Source organism: Rattus norvegicus, chromosome 1, assembly GCF_021556685.1.
Source record: "Rattus norvegicus strain SHRSP/BbbUtx chromosome 1, alternate assembly SHRSP_T2T, whole genome shotgun sequence".
In the NCBI taxonomy this organism is placed as follows: domain Eukaryota; kingdom Metazoa; phylum Chordata; class Mammalia; order Rodentia; family Muridae; genus Rattus; species Rattus norvegicus.
This window is the reverse complement of record NC_141534.1, coordinates 15,614,656-15,635,893: the sequence shown is the minus strand read 5'-3', so window position 1 is coordinate 15,635,893 and position 21,238 is coordinate 15,614,656. Positions and strand designations below refer to the sequence as shown.

At 44.8% G+C, this 21,238-nt stretch overlaps 1 protein-coding gene and 2 long non-coding RNA genes across 3 annotated transcripts in view; 1 reads left to right on the top strand and 2 right to left on the bottom strand.

Annotated features, from left to right (window-relative positions):
* LOC134482580 (uncharacterized) overlaps positions 1 to 21,238 on the top strand; it is a 215,692-nt gene that overhangs the window by 155,084 nt on the left and 39,370 nt on the right. The window lies entirely within an intron of this gene.
* On the bottom strand, positions 257 to 20,396 carry LOC120098798 (uncharacterized). Its single transcript, NR_190562.1, is given in 7 exon segments — positions 257 to 679; positions 3,347 to 4,572; positions 6,796 to 6,964; positions 7,541 to 7,717; positions 10,891 to 10,978; positions 18,343 to 18,544; positions 20,053 to 20,396. It is a non-coding gene; the product is annotated as an uncharacterized LOC120098798 (long non-coding RNA).
* Positions 11,058 to 17,558, bottom strand: LOC148006854 (uncharacterized). Its single transcript, XR_015649084.1, has 2 exons — positions 17,508 to 17,558; positions 11,058 to 12,692 (listed from the first exon to the last, which is right to left on the bottom strand). It is a non-coding gene; the product is annotated as an uncharacterized LOC148006854 (long non-coding RNA).

Below are 21,238 nucleotides of genomic sequence, written 5' to 3'. Positions count from 1 at the left end.
GGGTTTGTCAGGGACGTATGTCTTTTTCTATTTTTTTTCCTGGCTGTTAGAGCCAATGCATATAGCCAATGTGTACGACTGACAGATGGTCCCATTTGGACTGTGCATGCCAAAGGCCTGGGGCCATTTAGATTTCCGTTTGCTGCAGGTGTTAGACTCCCAGCAAGACCCCGGGGATCAGCAGAGTCCAGCAGGATGTTGTGGGATTTTGGTTTCTGCTTGGGTTGCCCCAAACTTCTTAGAACCATTTCGTATCTTTCTCCTAAACTAAATTTTATTAATAATGGCCAGGAAACGATCTGTTTCCTGCAGGCTTGTGTTTCAAGCTTGATATAAGTGTGAGACTTTCTGGTTAAAAGGGATTCGAGCTGGTGGGATGTGGAGTTTTTCCTGAATTTTATTCCACAACACAACAATGACTGTAAAGGAGAAACTGGATATTAAAAAAAGAAATGACTACAATGGTATTGGTATTTCCTAGACCGGGAGGACAGGGATTCGACCATCGTGCCCTGGGGGTTGAGCAGAAGAGTGTCTGAGAATGACTGAGAAGCTCCGGGCTATGAGCTGCATAGAACATTCACTAGGGCTTGGCTTCCTTTCCTTCCAGCTTTGAAGGCTGTTGTTGATCCTTTGAAGGCAGATGTTTCCTCATGGACCAAAGACTTCATCCCTTAAACTCAAACAGCAGAAAATGTAAACACCTCTGAAATCGCTTGGGATGAGACCAATGGGCACACTGCATACTCACGAGTATACACAGACACTTCTTTACTAAAGCATAGATCCCAGAGCATAAATCACCAAACACTTCTCCATGATGACGACACTGCTTCTGATGGCAGACATTAGTGATGTTAGAAGGACTAACATCATTTGCTCAGTTTCTAAAGTTAAATGCCATCCGTTTTCTTCAAACAGCCCACTGTGGCTGAAAACCTGCAACTAATAATGAACTACTGTAGCAAAAACAACAACCAACTTCCAACTGGCAGCCATTAGTTTCTCCAAAGGGACTTACTTCTTGATATAACACTAGCCCAGCAGTGTTCTTGGAGAGAGCACCCATTTCCCAAGCATGCCTGCTCCCCCAGACAAGATGGTCTGGGCAGAGACTGTCTCCTAGTGTGGCTAGACATGGGAGTGCCACGCTGTATTATGAATAGATGTTCACATCATCTGACAACACACCTTGTAAATCATGTGACTATACTTATAATTGCTTTTGTTGGAGAAGTGGGTCTGAGCTGGAGGGATTGGTGACAAGAGATTTACAGTTTGCACTAGCAGCAACATCTAAAGCCTTAAGAATCACGATGGTGCACAACTATGTTAAACCAAGGTGATTTTCCTCAGGTTATCACTATTTAAAGCCACTTGGATGTCCATTTGGGGGCACCTACGTCTTAATGTGTAGGGATAGCTGTGGTTGTGTTTCTAGTTTTCCATTGGGCAAGATTTCAAGTTGTTGTTTATAGATGTGTTTGCAGTTAAACAAGTTAAACTATTTCCTTGTAAAAATGATGTGTAATAGTAGTTTTTTAGTTAAATATTTTCAAACTCACTTTATAGTCTTATATAAATCCTAATATTATTATTAGTGAGCCTTCATCTACCAACACTAACATGCACACCTCCATCCTGCTGTGTGACTGGCTAAAAACTAAATAAAGAGAAATGAGGTACTAGAAGCTAATAAAGAGAGTATATTTAGCGTCATGATGTCATAGAAAAATCACTCCTTCTTGCATGACTAATATTTATAGGTCACTTGAGCCATTTGAGATCCCTCTCTTTGTACCCTGCACAGTTAACAGCTGGGGTGCATTTACAGCATTGGCTCAGTAAAAATTCAGGGTCCAGATTTGTAGTTTATAGGCATACTTACCTCCAGATATCAGAAAGTTTCTTAGCAGAAAAAAACAAAAGCAAAAGCAGAGCAAAACACACACACACACACACACACACACACACACACACACACACACACACACACACACACACGCGCACACACACACACACACACCCGGGCAAGTAGACACTGTCAGCATGATGGTTCTTTCTTTTAAGAAATGAGAACCAACACTAAGATGTTAACATATCCATCTCCTGACAAAGTCATAGTGAGCAGGCTTGTTCTACAGCTTAAGTTAAAAACCACAAGGCTGGGCCCCCCAATGTAGGGGAATGTTGGGGGAGATAGGGAGGGGAACACCCTTATAGAAGAAGGAGAGGGGGAGGGGATAGGAGGCGTAGGTTGGGGAAACCAGGAAAGGGAATAACATTTGAATTGTAAATAAAAAATATCCAATAAAAGAAAAAAGAAAAAAAAGAAAAAGAAAACCAATCAACCAAACAAACAAAAACCCCCCAAAACCCATGAGGCTCCAAGGAGCTGGACCCGCAACAAAACATTTATTTGCAAGTGTGGCTGAGACTCTAGGAAAGGAATAGTTGCTCAAGACACCTTGACCAAGGAACCATGCTTTAACCATCTGGATACAAAAGTATTGCCTCTCGACCTTGCCTTTTGTTGAAGATAGATACAAAGACACATTTAAATCGGAAGGAACTAGAGTTCAGCCGGAGAAAACAGGGAGGAGGAAAACAACTAAAATACTTTGTGTATTGAAGACTGCACCAAAAAAAAATATTTGGCTTCCTTTTAGCAAGGCGTGCTACAGATATCCCAGGAAGAGTTCACCGCCATTTTCCCTGTGCGTGCTCCAGTAGCTTTAGAGAAGTGCCACGTCAGAATACATAGTGTTCTTAGAAGACACTGTTACATAAAGGGTGTGGCCCCTAACAGAAGTGATGGTCTACCTAGATTGGACATGCAAGCCTTAATGTGAAAACTCTCGGAATACCACTTTTTAGAGTGTATCTGAGAGATGGAAATGGCTTTGTAATTCCTTATGAAACGGAGAGAGAAATATTCAAGATAATACTGGTTTGGTCTAGTAAAAACACGTGTGTTAGCTTAGACTTCATAATAAGATACCACAAGTTTAGTGGCTTCTAAACTACCCTCCCCTCCCCCCATGGGACTGGGCAGGTTTTGAATCTGCCGAGAGCGTCCTGATTCCTGGTTAGCACTTTCTCGCTGTGTGGTTCTCAGAGGGTAGAAAGATGAAAGTCCCCTTTGTGCCTCTTTAGTAAGAGTATTAATTCCATTTATGGAAGCCCCTTCCCTGTCTCCAAAGGTATCTGTCACATCCTGGCTAAGTCTGAATTTTAGTGTCCTGCCACTGTCCTCTGATTTGATTATCTCCCAGCTAGTGGTTCTATTTTGATAGAACGGAAAACACCTTTAGGGTGCGGACCCTGAGTGGCAGAAGTAACTCACTGGAGGTGGGCCTTTCGAAGATGATAACCAATCTCTCGTTCAGATCACACTTTTTCCCTGCTGCCTGGTCAGCCATGATATGGGTGGTTGTATCTCACCAATCTCGTTGCATAATTTTCTGCTCAAGTGCCTGGGGACTAGAAATTATGAACTTCTGAAACCATGGCCCAAATTAGCCTTTCCTCTTCTGTCTCTGTCAGGTAGGATTACCATAGCAACACATAGTTCCACTTCCTAGTATTGTCACCTTGAAAGTTAGAATTGCAGCATATGAATTTTCCCCACTCGTTCACACGGTCAGAAGCCCCATAAAAGTACTAAACGGAAAGCTTAGAATATATGACAACAGCTTCTTCCTTCCTTCCCTCCTTCCTTCCTTCCCTCCTTCCTTCCTTCCTTCCTTTCTTTATTTTGTTCTCTCTCTCTCTCTCTCTCTCTCTCTCTCTCTCTCTCTCTCTCTCTCTCTCTCTCTCTGTATTTACATCCCAAACGCTGCCCCCTTCTGGTTCCCCCTCACAAAGACCCTCCCCCATTTCCCTTCCCCTTCTCCCCAGAGAGGGTGCTCCTTCCCCCATCTCCCCCAACCCTGGTGCATCAAGTCTCCACCAAATTAGGCACATCCTCTCCCACTGAGGCCAGACAAGGGCCCTGTTGGTGAACCGATACCACAGTCAGACTACAGCTTTAGGGAGAGCCTCTGTCCAGTTGCTGTGGGGCTCCCATGGAGATAGAGCTTAACGTCTGCTCTATACATGCTGGGTCCTTGTTTCAGCCTGTGTATGTTCTTCGGTTGGTGGCTCAGTCTCTTAGAGCTCCCAGGGGTCTAGATTAGTTGACTCTGTTGGTCTTCTTGTGGGGTTCCCGTCTCCTTCAGGGACTTCAATCCTTTTCACAACTGTTCCATAAAAGTCTCTGACCTCCTTCCGATGTTTGGCTGTGGGGAATTGCTGTGTCTGTTTCAGTCAGTTGCTGGGTAGAGACTCTCAGAGGACATTTATGCTAGGCTCCTGTTTGCAAGCATTCACAAAATATCATTAATAATGTCAGGGATTGGTTCTTGGCCATGGGATGGGTTTCAGGTTGGGCCAGCTATCGGTTGGCTATTCCTTCAGTCTTTGCTCTAGGCAACAGCTCCTTAAAGAGGCGTTGGCCAAGTGTGGCGACCTCTCTTGCCTCCTTTGACAGTGTGGTGCATTGGCCAGAGTGTGGCTGTAAAGCTTGGTGATCTGCATTTAAAATAGAGCCCAGATCAGTGCCCTGGAAACTGAACTCGGGGAGTTTGAGCTTACTCTCTGGTGAAGCCCAGAATTGTAAGCCAAGTTCAGGGAGTTATTTTAAGGATCAACAGAATGAAAGTAATAGCTTAGATCCTAAAGGAATTCTCACATGCCAGATATCGATGAAATAACACCCCCACCGATGAGTGTCTGTGGAAAAGCTGTCCCACGAACCAGACAAAACAAGGTGCATTCATTCGCTCCTGTCGCTACAAGTTCTTTTAGTCCTCACTTGGTTTTTGTTTTATGTTTGGTTGTTATGCTACATATATATCTGCGTACCACGTGTGTAGGGTGCAGAGGCCAGAGAAGACAGTAGATTCTCTGGGACTAGAGTTATAGACAATGGTAAGTTATAGACAATGGGTGCTGGGGATGGAAACTGAACCCTTGAGAAAGTAGTCAGTCCTCTTACCTTCTGAGCTATCTCTCCAGCTCCAAGAAAAATATTTTAATGAGAATACAATAACCTAATGAACACACTGACATGCTTTCCAAAATTGCTATAATTGAAAAACATTTTGATGTTTTGATGTTTGATAGCAATATTTTATTTCTTTTCTATCTGGGCAAATAAAAAATATTTTTGCCTTTGGTATAACTACAGCCAGAAACACTACACTCAGTCAAAAAATGCTTTAAAGCCAATTGGTTTCCAAATTGTTTTCCCTAATTTATTGATATCATTCCATCTTTGCCAAACTGAATATTATAATTTAATATTTTTCTAGTTCGTACATACAGTGACATTTTGATTAAGATTCGAAAATTATTAATGAATTGAAAGACAAAAATGGGTGGCAGTTTTCCGAGAACTGTCTGTGTCTTCGCGCGGGTAATTGTATTGATTTGTAGGCCTTTAAATATTAAGAATATTAACTCTTTGTTTAATGTCTCTGCTACAGAGTCCCCATCTCATTGTTCTCCCTTGAATTCACTTTATGCTAATTTTAAGAACCATAAGTCTTATGTATGCTATGAAATGTTGGATTTTCGTTAGCATGATCCCTTCCCTTGTTTTATGCATGCTCTAAAATCCCTCTACATTCCAGAGACATAGAAAAATAAGGACTTCCTTCTAAGTTTAAGTCAATAGTATTTTTCACATTGATTGGTGGGTCAGTCTTGAGTTTCTTTGATGGTTTAAGAAGAGGGATATCATTGTCTTTGACTGAATCACAGAGATGGGTTCATGTACCCAGGCCCCCAAGCAAATAAACAATGGATGAACTGTACAAAGAAGATACACACAGGCAATGTGCAGTCTTAGATTTAACTCGACATTTTTTTAAACACAGTGAAGTCTCTTGTCCTTTTTCTTAGTTATATAAGGCAAACTACCACACGTCGCTTCCACCTTATGTCAGTGTCTCTGTCAATAATAAAAACGTTGAACTCTTCTCTTCCTCTTCTTCTCCCTCCCCTCTCCTCTCTCTCTGTCTCTCTGTCTCTGTCTCTCTCTGTCTCTCTCTGTCTCTCTCTGTCTCTCTCTGTCTGTCTCTGTCTCTGTCTCCCCCCCCCCCCCTCTCTCTCTCTCTCTCTCTCTCTCTCTCTCTCTCTCTCTCTCTCTCTCTCTCTCGTAGCCACCATTGTACCCAGGTGAGTGACTGTATCCTATCTGTGAGACAAAAGGCTTGCTAGCTTAATTCCCTACCACGTTGCAAGCTAACCCTGCAGGCAGGGGATCCTGACTGAGATGGAGAAGCACACACAAATAAGCCCCCAGCCAATGCTTGATTGGAGTAGATATATGGGAGTCGGGGGCAGAATTGACCAGCTGCTGGACCATATGATAAACACAGAGAATCATGGTGCGGTATAAAAACTGGGCATTTATATGGTACAGCTGGCCATGCATAATCTTCCTCTAATTTATAAGGCAGGAGCATCTGCTCTCTAGCTGCCTCTCTTTCCAATTCCCTCACAGCCTTACTCCTGAGCCTCCCAGTGAGAGGAACAGCCCCATGATACTGCAGGGAAGAAGGGAGGACCACCTTCAGGGGATCCTGGATACTTGGTCCTATCTTGACACAGCATTTTTTTTTGGTTTGGATTTGATTTGATAATGGCATTTTGAAATTACATTTCCCCATGAAGAATCTTGGGCTGCCATCGCTGGATAGGGTCGTTTTGTTCCTTAATTCATAAAAAGAAGAATCGGGCCAAACTAACCTCTGATTGCTTCCAGTGAGAGTCAGTACCAGTTTCTGTTGGATTCAGATCAGTGGGTCCTCACTGAGGACTACACAGGCGAAGGGGAATCAGCACAACGATGCTTTCTGGATTGGTTAGTCATCTCTGTCAGTCTAGCTGGAGTTAGAGTTGCTAATGGAAGCTATACCTGTGGAGGCATCGCCACAAAGATTAAAGTGACGAGGGAAGACCTGCTCTGAATACGGCCACCATTATCCTATGGGCTGGAGTCCAAGACGGATGGACAAAGAGAAAGCAAGCTGAAGCTCGGCTTCTACAGCTCTACATCCTGAGTTCAGATGCATGTGACAGCACCTCATGCCTTCTGTGTGACGATGGTCTGAACACTTGGATTTGTGTCCAAATAAACCTATTCACTAACTTCCTCCCTCCCCCCGCCCCCAGTAATGCTGTCACAAAAAGAGTAAACAAGAAACCTTATTAGCTTAGAACTGCATACACAACCCTCTGACAGGCCTGTCTTCGATCACCGCCCTTTCTTTCTTTTCCCATTTTTTTTTTCTGATGCTCACCAGGGAGATGTGGTTAGGTAGCAATAGACTTCGCCTGCTATTGACTCTCTTTTTAACTCCTAGTGATTGGTAGAGGCTTGGAATATTTAAACAACAGACCTCTAAGATTCAAGTGAATAAAAATCTTAATTGTAGAATTGCATCTTCTAGGCAAAATAGGTAAAATAATGGAAAGAGAAATGCTATCTTACCTTCCGGTAACACCATTTTGGAAGAAGCCCATTGTTCTAGAGAATAGAAGAGGCATTAGGATTTGTTCTGCCAGCAGAATAAACTTGTGAGGTTGACAGTCCTACTTCGCTTCTCTGAATCTGTGTTTCTAGAACTTCACAGTGGGATCAAGATCTCCAACTCATATAAAAATACCTCTTAAGACACAAGACATTGGACAAATATTAGTGACTACAGTTTGATACCTATGAACATGTGGAATATTAGGTTTATAATAAGATGACTTAATTAGCATTCTCAGTAGGATATTTTTGAAAGGGAAGAAAGTGAAGGCTGTGGAGACTGCTGGGATAATAGCGCACTACTCAGGGAAAACCTGTATCTTTGGTATTCCTGTCTATCAGAGGAGCTAGAAGCTGTGAAAGCTGTCACAATGGAGAACAAGTAATAAGCAAAGCAGGGAAGTCACAAAGCAGGAGCTGTCATTAATGTAGTAACTTACAGATCACAGTCAGAAACACAATCTGCCACAGCCTCACACACACACACACACACACACACACACACACACTCACTGAGAGAGAGGGAGTAGGCACACAGACAGACACACAGAGACAGTCAGACACACACACAGGCATACACACAGAGAGAGAGAGACAGACAGAAACATACATGCACAGAGTCATACACACAAAGTGAGACAGACACATAGTCGGACAGACAGACAGATACACACAGAGAGACAGACAGACACACAGAGAGACAGATACACAGAGACAGACAGAGACATAGACAGCACACACACACACACACAGACATATACACACAGAGAGAGGCAGACACACAGAAACATACACACAGAGAGACAAACAGAGAAACAGACACTCAAAAAGAGACAGACACACACAGTCAGACAGACACACACACACACATATACACAGAGAGAGGCAGACACACAAAGAGACATACTCACAGATAGATGCACAGAAACAGGCAGAGACATAGACATAGACACACAGACACAGACAAGACAGCACACACACACACACACACACACACTCATTCACTCACTGAGAGAGAGGGACAGACACACAGAGACAGACACACACACACAGACATTTACACAGAGAGAGGCAGACACACAAAGAGACATACGCACAGAGAGATAGGTACACAGAAACAGGCAGAGACATAGACATAGACACACAGACACAGACAAAACAGCACACACACACACACACACTCATTCACTCACTGAGAGAGAGGGACAGACACACAGAGACAGACACACACACAGACATTTACACAGAGAGAGGCAGACACACAAAGAGACATATGCACAGAGAGATAGGTACACAGAAACAGGCAGAGACATAGACATAGACACACAGACACAGACATAGACAGCACACACACGCACACACACAGAGACATATAAACAGAGAGAGACAGGCACACAGAGAGACACACACACAGAGATAGATACACAGAAACAGACAGACAGAGACATAGACACACAGACATAGACATAGACATAGCACACACACACACACACAGAGAGAGAGAGAGAGAGAGAGAGAGAGAGAGAGAGAGAGAGAACGCTTCTGCAATGCCATTGGCCAAAAGACTATCTGGTTCACACTGGTACGAAGGCTGGTTGCCTCACTATACCTTACATACTCCTCGCAGTGCCTTCGACAGCTTCCCATTACCCAAACCTGTGCAGTTTTCATAGCTGACTACGGCCCATGTATTCCCACTCTAATGCCAAACAGATATTACTATCCTTCCAAGAGCTTCCTCTTGATATTTAAGTTGCTAAAAGCGTGTTCTAGGTTCCCACCATGCCAGCTTTGTGTTTGAACATCACCGTATATCCAAGAGGAAACAAAACAACTGAGACAGGAAGCAAAGGCTTTCTTCATGTATATGTTGAATGTTTGAGGGCACTAATGTCCGATATGCTCAGTGGCCTTAAAGTTCTATCAGTGATCTTCCAGTATTGTCCCTTGATCTGGAAGTACATTGATTGAGTGCATTTCCTTGACTCTTTTGCTCCCCACCCATGGGGTTAGTAGTGGGTTAACAAAGTCTTTGGCAAACAGTTGGATGTTTGCACGCACTGAGCCAGGGCCCCGTTGGTTCCTTCTCATCCTCATACCCTTGTCTTTGAATACCCACTATTACTCCTTGGTGACTTCTCAGTGTCCACCCTCACCCGTGTTCCCTTGGGCGTCAGTGTCATAAAGTGACAAGAATCACCACAGATATTCACGAAAGGCTCATAGGCTGAGAGTCTCAAGTGGGGATGGCTGAGCTGTGGCGTTGGCCAAATTTCTAGCTGATTCTTATCGTCGCATGGATTTAAGACGAGTGGATTTAACAAATATGAAAGCAGAAAGCTGCTCTTGTGGTCATTTGAGCCAGTAGGTCTTAGTATATGTGCTGCCGAAGCGAGCACGAGCCAGTAGGTCTTAAATCGGGGCTCAACTGGGGTCTCTGCCATCGCCTCTGGACTTGTGAGAAATACATTGCAGAATGAATGGGACTCTGGCGGGCAGGCCTGCTTCCAGTGCTGTAACCCACTTCTCCCCCAGATCCTTCTCCTCTGGCTGTGCACAGTGTGGGAAGTCAGGTGGTCAAGGACTAAGGCACTGATAGTTCCCTCTCACGCCTCTCAAATTAAAGGTTCTTGTCTGTAGGGAAGTGTTCACGTTTGCCAAGGTGGCTGCTAACAGAACAAAAGGCTCCTGGAGAGCCATGCCCTGTGGTAAACCAAGCTGTTAATGACACCTCAGTGAGAAATCCCCGGGGAATCCAGACACCCAGAAGACCTGGTTCCCTCCAGACAGCAGAGATGTTTCACTTCCCAAGCAGTGTCAGCTCGGTTCCGGTGGTTAGGCACTGTTCATTCTCAAAGCCTTTGGGGTAAGACTCTTCTAACGATCGCCATGGAAGAAGTGGCTGAAATCGACACCTGTGGGCAGATCTGTTTAATCACGCATCTTTCTGTCCCACTGGTGGGGAAAAAAAGCAGGGGTCAGCAGACAGTTCAGCCATTCTTGCTTTTCAGCCTTCCCAACCTTCGGCTGGTCGGCTCCAATTTTCTCAAGTAAAATATGCTCCGTCATTCACTTAAAATATTTAACGCACTCTCCTCAAAACAAAGAAACAACCTTGGAAATGTTTAAGACTGGCAACGACCGCTGAGAAGGTTGAACCAAGAGTTCACATGTTCCACACACGTAGTTCCCCGCGTTTTAGCATCAGGTGTTAGTAGGGTACGCTCCGTGTAGACGATGACCTAAAATCAATACATTATCGTTACCCAAAGCTTCTCCTTTTCAGATCAATATGGCCTTATTTTTACCTGGTGCTTTGTGCTTTTGCTCCTGGCTGTCACTCAGGATAACATGTTAAAGGTAATTAGCACATGATGGTTGGGTCCCGACCTAGATGTGAAAGATCCCACGCAGAGAGACCCTTACTCAAGTCTTGGGAAATCGCGGACCCCAGACACAGAGAGACCATTTTGGATGTAATAAGCAAAGGCGAGGTTTATTACGGAGACCTATTACAGAGATCTCCGGGCCGACACATATCCCACGCAGGAGACAGAGGTGTCGACCCCGAGAGGCTGGGAAAAAAAGTATTTAAAGGCAGAGGCTGTGAGCACCAGGGGATGGGGGATGTCAAAGGGGAATGCACCACAAGTTACAGGATTGTTTTATGGCTCCAGGAGATAAGGGGACGCCAGAAGGTTTTATGGCCCCCTGGTTCCTGGAACAGAGCTACTAAATCAGGAGAAGGGTAGGGTCTTCAGGTCCTCATTATTTTTAAACGTTTGTCAAAACTGATGGAGCATTTGTATTTGAAACACCTCTGGTTAGGCTTGGGCTGTCCGGTTTCTTGGAATGCTCTCTGTAGGACACAATGGCTGAAAAGCACAAGTAGGGGCTTATCAGGGTCTGGAGGATGGCCCTGAGTGAGCTGGGGGGGGATGTCTTCCTGCCAGACGTCCCATGAATCAGTCCCATTAACTCAGGCTGGTTCCTGCATTCCTTTTTTTTATGGCTTGTCAGTCCTGCCTGAACAGTGTTTCCTGTGCTCCTTTATCTTTATGGCCTGCTAGTCTTGGCTGCAGGGCTTAGTCCTGGGTCTGTGGCCTTTTGGGGTTTATTTTTTAATTTTTATATTTATAAACCTAGAATTCGTATAATTTTCTTTTCATTCCCGTCTTCTCCTATTAAATAATTCTAATCTTAGAATTTTGATATCAAGTCTTATTTGGTCTCACCAGTTGTCCTAACTGACTGGTACTGTTGTCTCACAACCATCAACCGCATAGCACCCACTCAATTTTTAACAAAAGCAATTAACCTGTTTGTCACGCAGGAGCCAAAAACTAAAACCAAGAAAATTATTAATAATGGCCCAGCTGTAGCAGAGAGTAGGGTAGTCATCTAGGGAGATCTACTAAACTAGCTCTCGAACCATCTCTGATGTGTTTTTCTGTCTGTCTTTTGTCTAACCTTTCTCTAAGTTTATTTATGGAGTCTTTAATTACTCCTGAATGGTCTGTATAGAAGCAACATTCTTTCAGTGTAGCACACAGACTCCTTCTTTAAGGAATATCAGGTCTAATCTTTTCTTATTTTGAAGGACTACCTCTGAGAGGGAGGTTAGGTATTCTTGGAGGTCAGCTAAAAAGTCTTTAGCATCAGGATTTTATCTGGACACTATCTAAACCTATATACCAAGGTCATGACTGTCTTTCAGAACTTCTAAACTTATATAGGTTGTGATCCCTGAGGCACAGTCCCAAGAAGTGTTAGGAGTATTAACATATGTAATGTTACATCATTTGTAATAGAAATCAAGCCTATCCCACACCTATCTTGATAGAACCCAGGACAAACATGACTGAATTTCCCTCTAGGTCCCAGCTCTCAGCCCTAACAGCTAGTACACGGCTGGTGAGGGCTGAGAATTGACGGCTGTCAGGGTGGTCAGCAGCACCAGGTACGGTCCTTTCCAGCGAGGCTCGAGTGTCTGGGCTCAGTGTAGCTGCTTCCGACCTGGAACTGATGGGATGTCTCAGGGGTCTCCGGGGCATAGGCTGCTGTCAGCTGTGAGCAGATTTCTTTCTGTATCACCTGTAGGTCTTTTAGCCTGGCACACAAATCATTATTACTATGGCACTATGACATGTTGGTTCAGTAACATCATCTAATACAGTCAGGGGAGCTTAGGCCCCATATAAGATCTCAAAGGGGGTAAAGCTGAGTCTGGAAGGGGTATTTCTTGCTCTGAAGAGAGCAAGAGGGAAGGAGTGTCACCCAGTCTGTGCCAGTCTCCATGGTCAATTTGGTCAGGGTCTCTTTTAGAGTTCTATTTATTTACTCTACGTGTCCTGAGCTTTGAGGTCTGTAAATACAATGTGATTTCTAATCGACCTCTAAATATTTGGCCACACCCTGGCTTACCTTGGCGGCGAAAGTAGGGCCGTTGTCTGACCAGATTACCTTGGGCATTCCAGACCTGGGGAAGATTTCTTCCAGTATCTTCTTGATGATTGTAGAGGCCGTCTCTCGTTTGGTGAGGAAAGCTTCTATCTATTCCTGAAAAAGTATCTACAAGCACTAGGAGATACTTGTGATTATATTTTTTCTGGTTTTATCTCAGTGAAGTTCACTTTGACTTTTTATTAAACTCTCTAGGTCTCTTTGTCTTGTTTGTTTGTTAAGCATTCACTTACTGACATATCTTATACTTTTTACTGTCTCTCTTGGCTAAAATCTTAAAGTCTATTATATATATTTTAACTATTTGGACAAACTTCTTATCTCCTAAATGAGTCCATTTCTTAATTTGGCAAAGTGAGTCTTTTGTTTGTTCTTTGGGGGGGGGGGTACAGCTTTCTCCCCAAGTGTGTCATTGTCTTTTTATCTTTTAAACAACTTGGGCCTTTTCTTCTGTTGTACATTCTAAGTGAGGCCATCCCTTAGTCTAATCCCAGTTCCCAGTGGCTGTCTCTTGTAGGCCTGTAACCAGGATAGGCTCCTGTATAGCCATTTCTCGAGCCACTTTATCTGTTTTGTTACTGTCCCATGTCACTGAATCTCTTTTCTCCTGATATCCTGAGCAATGAATAGTACTCACAGTTGTTGGCTTCATCAGGGCATCTAAGAGATGGCAAAGGCATCTGTGGCGCTGATGTGCTGGGGGGTTGGGGTTCAGCCATTCTAGTTGACATTGTGTTGTCTACCATGGCAGCACCCACTTGTCTCTGACCTTTATTCGTGAAGAGAACTGTTCCCGTCTGTGGACAAGCTCCTCGGCTTTCAGCAGGGGTCAATCAGCCAGTCACAGAGGTCTTTCCTCCACCCATGGGCTTCTGTCAGTGTTTGACACTCGTGCTGTGGTGGCTCCAGGTCCGGATTGGGCAGCAAGGTGACCAGATTGTCCCCAACTGGTGGAGAATCTAGTCCATGGCAGCTGACTAGTGGTCCCATCTTTTGGGACACTCTATCAGCCACTCTATCACAGTTTAAGTCCTGGATTGGGTGATAATTGTCAGTGCCCGGCTGGCAGGAACGGTGTGTTCCAAGCAGAAAAGCACTAACTCATTCATCTCCCAGCATCAGTTACTGGTGTACTGAGACAGGTCTTAAGCTCCACATATACAGTCTATAGATATGTATACACATGGCCTCATCCAGCCATTTCAGCCCACGCAAGCCAATTTGGAGAGCAATTTTCTCATGAGCAAGGGATAGGGGCAGTCAGGGATGACCATGAATTAGTGGGTGGGTTACCCGGCCCACGCCAAGGTCCACTGTTCTTCGGGCAGTCCATAAGTATTGTTTGTTGTCAGTAGGCCCCTGTACCAAAGGTCTTTGGATACTGGCCCACTGGAGCATAGGAGCACAGAGCATTGGGTCCCTGTCCAGCACTCTAGGACCAAGAAGCTCTCCAGTGGCCCCTCTTGTTCTTTCTTGGGCAGTCCCTGACCCAGTGTCCTTTTTCTTTGTATTAGGCACACTGATCTTTAGCCAGGAATTCTCTTCTGTTGCCAGGTACTATCTTCCTAGGTTCCCTAACTACTGTGGCCAGTATATGTTCCTCTCTCGTCTTTTATCTCTCTTTAGCTCTCTAACTTCTTCTTTTTTTTGTCTCTTTTCTTCTCTAGCTTTCTGTTCTTTTTACCTCTTTTTTTTTAACCTTATTTTCTCTGTAACTTATATTAACTCTCAGCAACTTAACTTAACCCTTTAAATTTTTGTAACATTTTTTTTATCCTTTTTTTATCTTAGCCAGATTGGTGGGGCATTTTTTAGCCCCTCAGAGACCCACCCTTGGAGCCTGGCAGCAGACCTGGAGCACTCCCTACCTTTAGGCGTCTGAAGAGAGCAGGCAGAAGTGAGGGCCTTCCATCCATCTCTGGAACACTTTTTCTGGCCTCTAGTAGGATTCTGTCTTTCCTCGGTGGTAAAGAAGACCTGTAACAGTTACTAACAAGCATCTCAAATGGGATGGTGAGAAAACAAGGGAATCTTGAGAATAGAGGTCCACTGAAGAGGGCAAATAGCATTTAGTCACACAGCTAAGCCAGGAGGCTTTCTTGGACAAAAAGACCTTGTGTCTGTGAAACAGAGAAGTGAGCAGAGGGGCAGTCTATCTGTTACAGGTTGTCTCTCTGGACTTAGATTTTCCCTTAAGGAGTACCTTCCTTTAGTGTCAGCTCAGTGGCTTTATCGCTCAAGAGACCCATCCTCTAAATGGCACTGGGCTTCCAGTAACAACTAATAACAAAAGGATGGAGAGACGTTAGAACCTGGGTGTTAGATTCTAAGCACTGACAAAAGAATTGTAACCAGTTCACTTGGGGCTTTCAGGACCTCAGTAGCAGCCCTTTACCAAACTTTCTCAGTGGGCTAAAGGCCCATGGAAAAGAAAACATTAATCCTGACCTTGGCCACAGCCAAAGCCTGAATTTTAAATCTTGACTGGCAAAACAAAACAAAGTTCTTTACAGTTTGTTGTAGATTCTTTGAAACTATTTTAGGGGCTTCTCTGCCCCCCAACCTGGGACATTTCGACCATAGGGGCAGGAACTGGCTGCTGTGGGGATAGGATCAAAGGCATTCTCCATGCTAATGATGACCAGTGAGAAAAGTAATTTAATGCTGGAGACTGACTCCTCTCTTGGAATAGGGCCAGCAGATAAGGCAGGCTCCTTAAAGAACTTCTCCTAATGAGCACTCTCTTTCTGTGAGCAAGAGTTGAAGGTCTGGCCACTAAAAGCAGAAATTCTTTTCTTGTTTTTGTTTTCTTTAGAGTCTTCCCCCACCTCACTCTCAGCCTTTTTAGATCATTCTTCCTGTAGCATTTCTAACACAGCCTGTCCCTTTTTTATATCCTGTTGACAGCATTTCTGATCTTTTAGGCAGCTACGCACTAAGTGTCATACCGGCTGAAACTCCGCCTTTAAGATTCCTTGCTCCCAAGCAAAATTTAAATCCTTTTTTAGCTTATCTCAGCTGTCCACCGTGAGATTCCCAGAGATCGCAAACCAAGGTGTAGCAATTCACTAAGAAATCTCTTTGTAGTGTTTCTTTTTATCCTAAACCTTTTTCTTTTAAACAGCTCCTGAAGAGCCAGAAAAATTGGGTGAGACTTGAGAAGTCCCCATGCTCGCTGTAGCAGCTCTGCAGCTAATTTCGCTCCCCCCTACTGTGTGTTGCGAGCACAAGCACAGATAAAACACTATGTTTTAAAAACTTAACGTTGGCTATCAACCAACACACCGCCACTAGAGCGGGGTCCATAAAATTAAGTTTTTTACTCACTATACTTGTTTCATACCGGAGGCCTAATCTGGGGAACTTTTTTATTTATGAGCGGTTTCTTCCTCAAGGCTTTTGTTAATGTCTGTTTACACAACTGTTAACAGCAGCTAGGTTGGTCAAAGGGAGTAAAGGGAGGGGTCTCTCTCCTTGGGGAGGAGGCTCAAGAGAGAAAGACAAAACTCCCTGGCAGAAAACAATTTCTCTCAAGCAAATTATTTTTAACTTTTAACTTAAGCACCAAGAGGACCAAGTAAAACTCTTTGACGAACAAAGCAAACAGTTTCATGATTTCAAACACAGTCGTCAGTCCAAGATTCAAACACAGTCGTCAGTCCAAAATTCAAACACAGTCGTCAGTCCAAAATTCAAAAACGAAACAAAAGCCAAAAAGACACTCGACAATACCACAGAAAACAAGCCAGACAAACAATATCAAGACAAAGCATCTTATAACCAACTTTCACAGATGCCTGGTACCTTCAGTACGTGGCCCAAACTGCAGCTTAACCTTAGCTGCTTTTGGGATGAGATGGACCATCTGATTCCACCTCCCAACAGGATTCCAGAGTGTCCTCTTGTCCTAACGACTAAGCACACTTGTCCGTGCCTATATTTAAATAGGCAGCCGAACTCGACCTCTGACGGAGTGGGATTCCTCGTCCACTCCCGCCTAGGTAAAAGGAGCATTCCATCTCCTTTGTTCCAGAAAACCAGAGTCAGGTCCTCCTGACTGTCCATAGCCGGGCTCTCCCGACTGTTCTCCGCCCGTGGAACGTCTTCCAGGGGCTGCAGCCTTGCGGGCCCGGGGCGTCCCCCCTTCCGCAGCCAGGGGGTCCTCACGGACCACAAAGGCAGCTGCACTGAGTGGGGATACACATCCACTCTCCTACAGGGCAGGAATACACATCCACCCTCTTACCACAGGGCAGGAATACACATCCACCCTCTCAGCACAAGGCAGGAATACCCATCTGCCCTCTTACCACAGGGCAGGAATACCCATCTGCCCTCTTAACACTGACCAGTACTAAGACACACATATATACACACACGGCGGAACCAAAACAGAGACAGACACAGACTGACAATTGCGGCGCCGCTCACACAGAAACACTCAGACAAACATCCAACTCACCTCCAAGGGGTCTTCGGAGTCTGGGGTAGTCGCGCAGATCCCGGACGAGCCCCCATAAATATGAAAGATCCCACGCAGAGAGACCCTTACTCAAGTCTTGGGAAATCGCGGACCCCAGACACAGAGAGACCATTTTGGATGTAATAAGCAAAGGCGAGGTTTATTACGGAGACCTATTACAGAGATCTCCGGGCCGACACATATCCCACGCAGGAGACAGAGGTGTCGACCCCGAGAGGCTGGGAAAAAAAGTATTTAAAGGCAGAGGCTGTGAGCACCAGGGGATGGGGGATGTCAAAGGGGAATGCACCACAAGTTACAGGATTGTTTTATGGCTCCAGGAGATAAGGGGACGCCAGAAGGTTTTATGGCCCCCTGGTTCCTGGAACAGAGCTACTAAATCAGGAGAAGGGTAGGGTCTTCAGGTCCTCATTATTTTTAAACGTTTGTCAAAACTGATGGAGCATTTGTATTTGAAACACCTCTGGTTAGGCTTGGGCTGTCCGGTTTCTTGGAATGCTCTCTGTAGGACACAATGGCTGAAAAGCACAAGTAGGGGCTTATCAGGGTCTGGAGGATGGCCCTGAGTGAGCTGGGGGGGGATGTCTTCCTGCCAGACGTCCCATGAATCAGTCCCATTAACTCAGGCTGGTTCCTGCATTCCTTTTTTTTATGGCTTGTCAGTCCTGCCTGAACAGTGTTTCCTGTGCTCCTTTATCTTTATGGCCTGCTAGTCTTGGCTGCAGGGCTTAGTCCTGGGTCTGTGGCCTTTTGGGGTTTATTTTTTAATTTTTATATTTATAAACCTAGAATTCGTATAATTTTCTTTTCAGATGCACTAGACATTGAACCGTTCCATGACGGTGTTCTCCGATGCTGTCAAAAGACCTTTGTCTGACTCAGGATGCTGTCTCCTGCCAGCATTTACTAAGTGCTGACAAGCTCGGTCGCTTCTGAGTAGATTAAAGACCGCATCTTCTACAGTTCCTGACAACTCTTCTGTCCTTTGGGGAAGCACTGAAAAACAGGGCTGAAACCTTCACACACACACACACACACACAAACACAAACACGCACACACACACACACACACACACACACACACATTTAAAGTAAGAAAATTATGGAAGCTTTCTTAGGAGTGACTGTTAAAAGCTGCCAGATTCATAAACAGAGTCAGAAAAGAAAAGAAGAAAAAAAACCACATTAGCTGAACTCAAAAACTCAAGTTTGAAGTCATATTCCTTACAAACCTAATTTCAAAATATATAATATCTTCACCTTCTTTGGGTCAAGGAACCCATAATAATTTATATATAGAGAGATAGAGTATCGACAGTATTGGACAAGTTTGGGGCTGAAATCTATCCTAGAAGAAAACTCTCTTCCTGTTTTGTAAAGACAAGTTTGGAAGAAAACTGCACAACGTCATCCAAAGGGTGACGGTCTGATAACAAGTTTTTAAGTACCAGTAAGAATCAGGGCCCCTTAAGTTACTTTGCCAGGGACACACCTGTTCTGGGGACTCAAGGGATAAACAATGGTCTCATTCAGCTTTGCTCTCCGTCTTGTGCTTCGTGGTTTAAAACTGGACACATTTGGTGTTTATTGGCTAAAGGATCCTGATCGAATGGATTGAGGATTAGACTTTAGCCTGTTCTAATTTTAGTTTTAGAAAGGTTACTCTGGACGTCTATGAAAATTAGAAGGAAGGAGGCAACAGCAGGCCTGGCACCCAACAGGAAGCCCATGGCATGCCTCGATAGAAGCCAAGACCCTTTCCTACCCTCGCCAGCAAATAATTAGCCTCGTCTGGAAAACGCAACTGGCTTAGACAGCGGGAGGCTGAAAGCCTGCCTGTGAGACTCCGTAGCTCACACGATGGATGTGAGGGCTCCATCATGAGTAGATGTGGTTTGTTCTTTCAAGCCATAAAGCCGGAGGAGCATCTCATGACTGTACGTCATGCAACCATGTCCTTTGGACCTCAGGAAAAGCCAAATGGACCCCATCTTGACACTCACACACCCTTTTAAAAGGTAAACTAGAATTGCCTGATGCATGCCTGAGCAATTCTCCATCCTTCCAGACCCGGGTGGTTGTAAGACTGTCCAACCCCAAGGTATGAGGCCATTGACTCAGGCCTCCACTCCCTATCTTCTTGATTCTTCAAGAATCCCCTCCCCTCTCCTTTGTCAGAACGTGCCCTGGGCCTGCACTTGGCTATGTGCCAAACGTGCCATTCCTAGTTTCAAAGGAGTTCTTTTGTAGTGTTTCCCAGTACTTTCCCAGTAGATAATTCTGTGGAACAAATGGACCGCACAATATTTGGGATCCATAAGCAAGGGGGATTCACCCTGAAAATGTGACCCATTCAGTCTCTTTTTTTTTTTTTTTTGGTTCTTTTTTTCAGAGCTGGGGACCGAACCCAGGGCCTTGCGCTTCCTAGGTAAGCGCTCTACTGCTGAGCTAAATCCCCAACCCCCCCCTTCAGTCTCTTTCCCAGACACATCCCCTTCCCCTCAGTGTGCTCATGAACAAGTACCTCTATGGTAGGGATTGAGTCCCCTGTAGCTCTGAGGGTTAATATTGTCAGCTTGTTAGAACCTTCAGTTACCCAGAGACGAAGCTCTGGGCAAGTCATGAGGGAGTTTCCAGACGGGATTAACTGAGGTGAGAGAATACCATTACGGAGGCTGAGGTCCTGACGCGGACTAGAAGGGAGAGAGCCTCCTGATTGTCAGTGTCTCCACTCCTGTGTCTATAACTGCCCCACCACGAAGGGAAAGCCAGCGTGTCCTCTTGAAGTTCTGTTTGTCAGCCATTCTGGGACTGAAATGAGGAAAGGATCGCAGCAGCATTGACTCGGGAACCTGGACTTCCTCTCCTGGAGGCTGAGCGGTCTTAGTATTCCATCAGCCAACCGTCATAGCGACGAGTAAACACATGGCATGTTGGCATGCTTTGGAAGGCAGTGCTTTGCCCCCAGGGGCATGAACACATCTCTATTTGGTTTGGCTCTCGTAGCCTATCATACTTCCGTGTGGCCAGGACTGTGGGCTTCTTAAATGTTTCCTTTGCCTCCCTTTGTGTTTCAACAGGTAACACTGTTTCTTACAAAAGAATTCAAACTTTACTGAGATCAAGTCCACTTGCTCCCTTAACTAGAACACCAGAGTTTTGCTGCCTGTCACTACAAAAGCTAATGGGCAGACTTCCTGGATTTGAATCTTTCAGCTGTACTTAATTCAGACCCACTGAGAAGGCAGCCCGTCGGCACCCTAGAGATCTACTTCACACGCCATGTCTGCTATCAGACTTTACAGGGAAGGAAAAATGGGAGCAAATCACTTCCGGGTGTAATTGGAAACCCTCTGGTCAGGTGGTCAGCCTTGTCTCTGAGAAAGAAGATATTCTGCCGCCATGTTATAGTCTACCGTTAGCCTGGTGTCTCACCCTTAAACTTCTCTATGTAGGAGCAATCCCTGTGTAATAGCAGGCAGTTTATGGAGACAGATTCCTAAAACCCAGGAAGTAAGAAAAAAAATCCTCTCCTCTCCTCCTCCCCAGCTACCTCCCACCCATGTCATCTTATGAGCTGTTTTGGTAAATCTAAACAGTTTTAATTGAATCTTGGGAAAGCAACAGTGTTTGGAAGATGAGGCATTTTGTAGCAACCCTGTTTCCTGTCAGTGTGGCTATACTGCCTGTCAGCTCTCTGTGCCAATGAA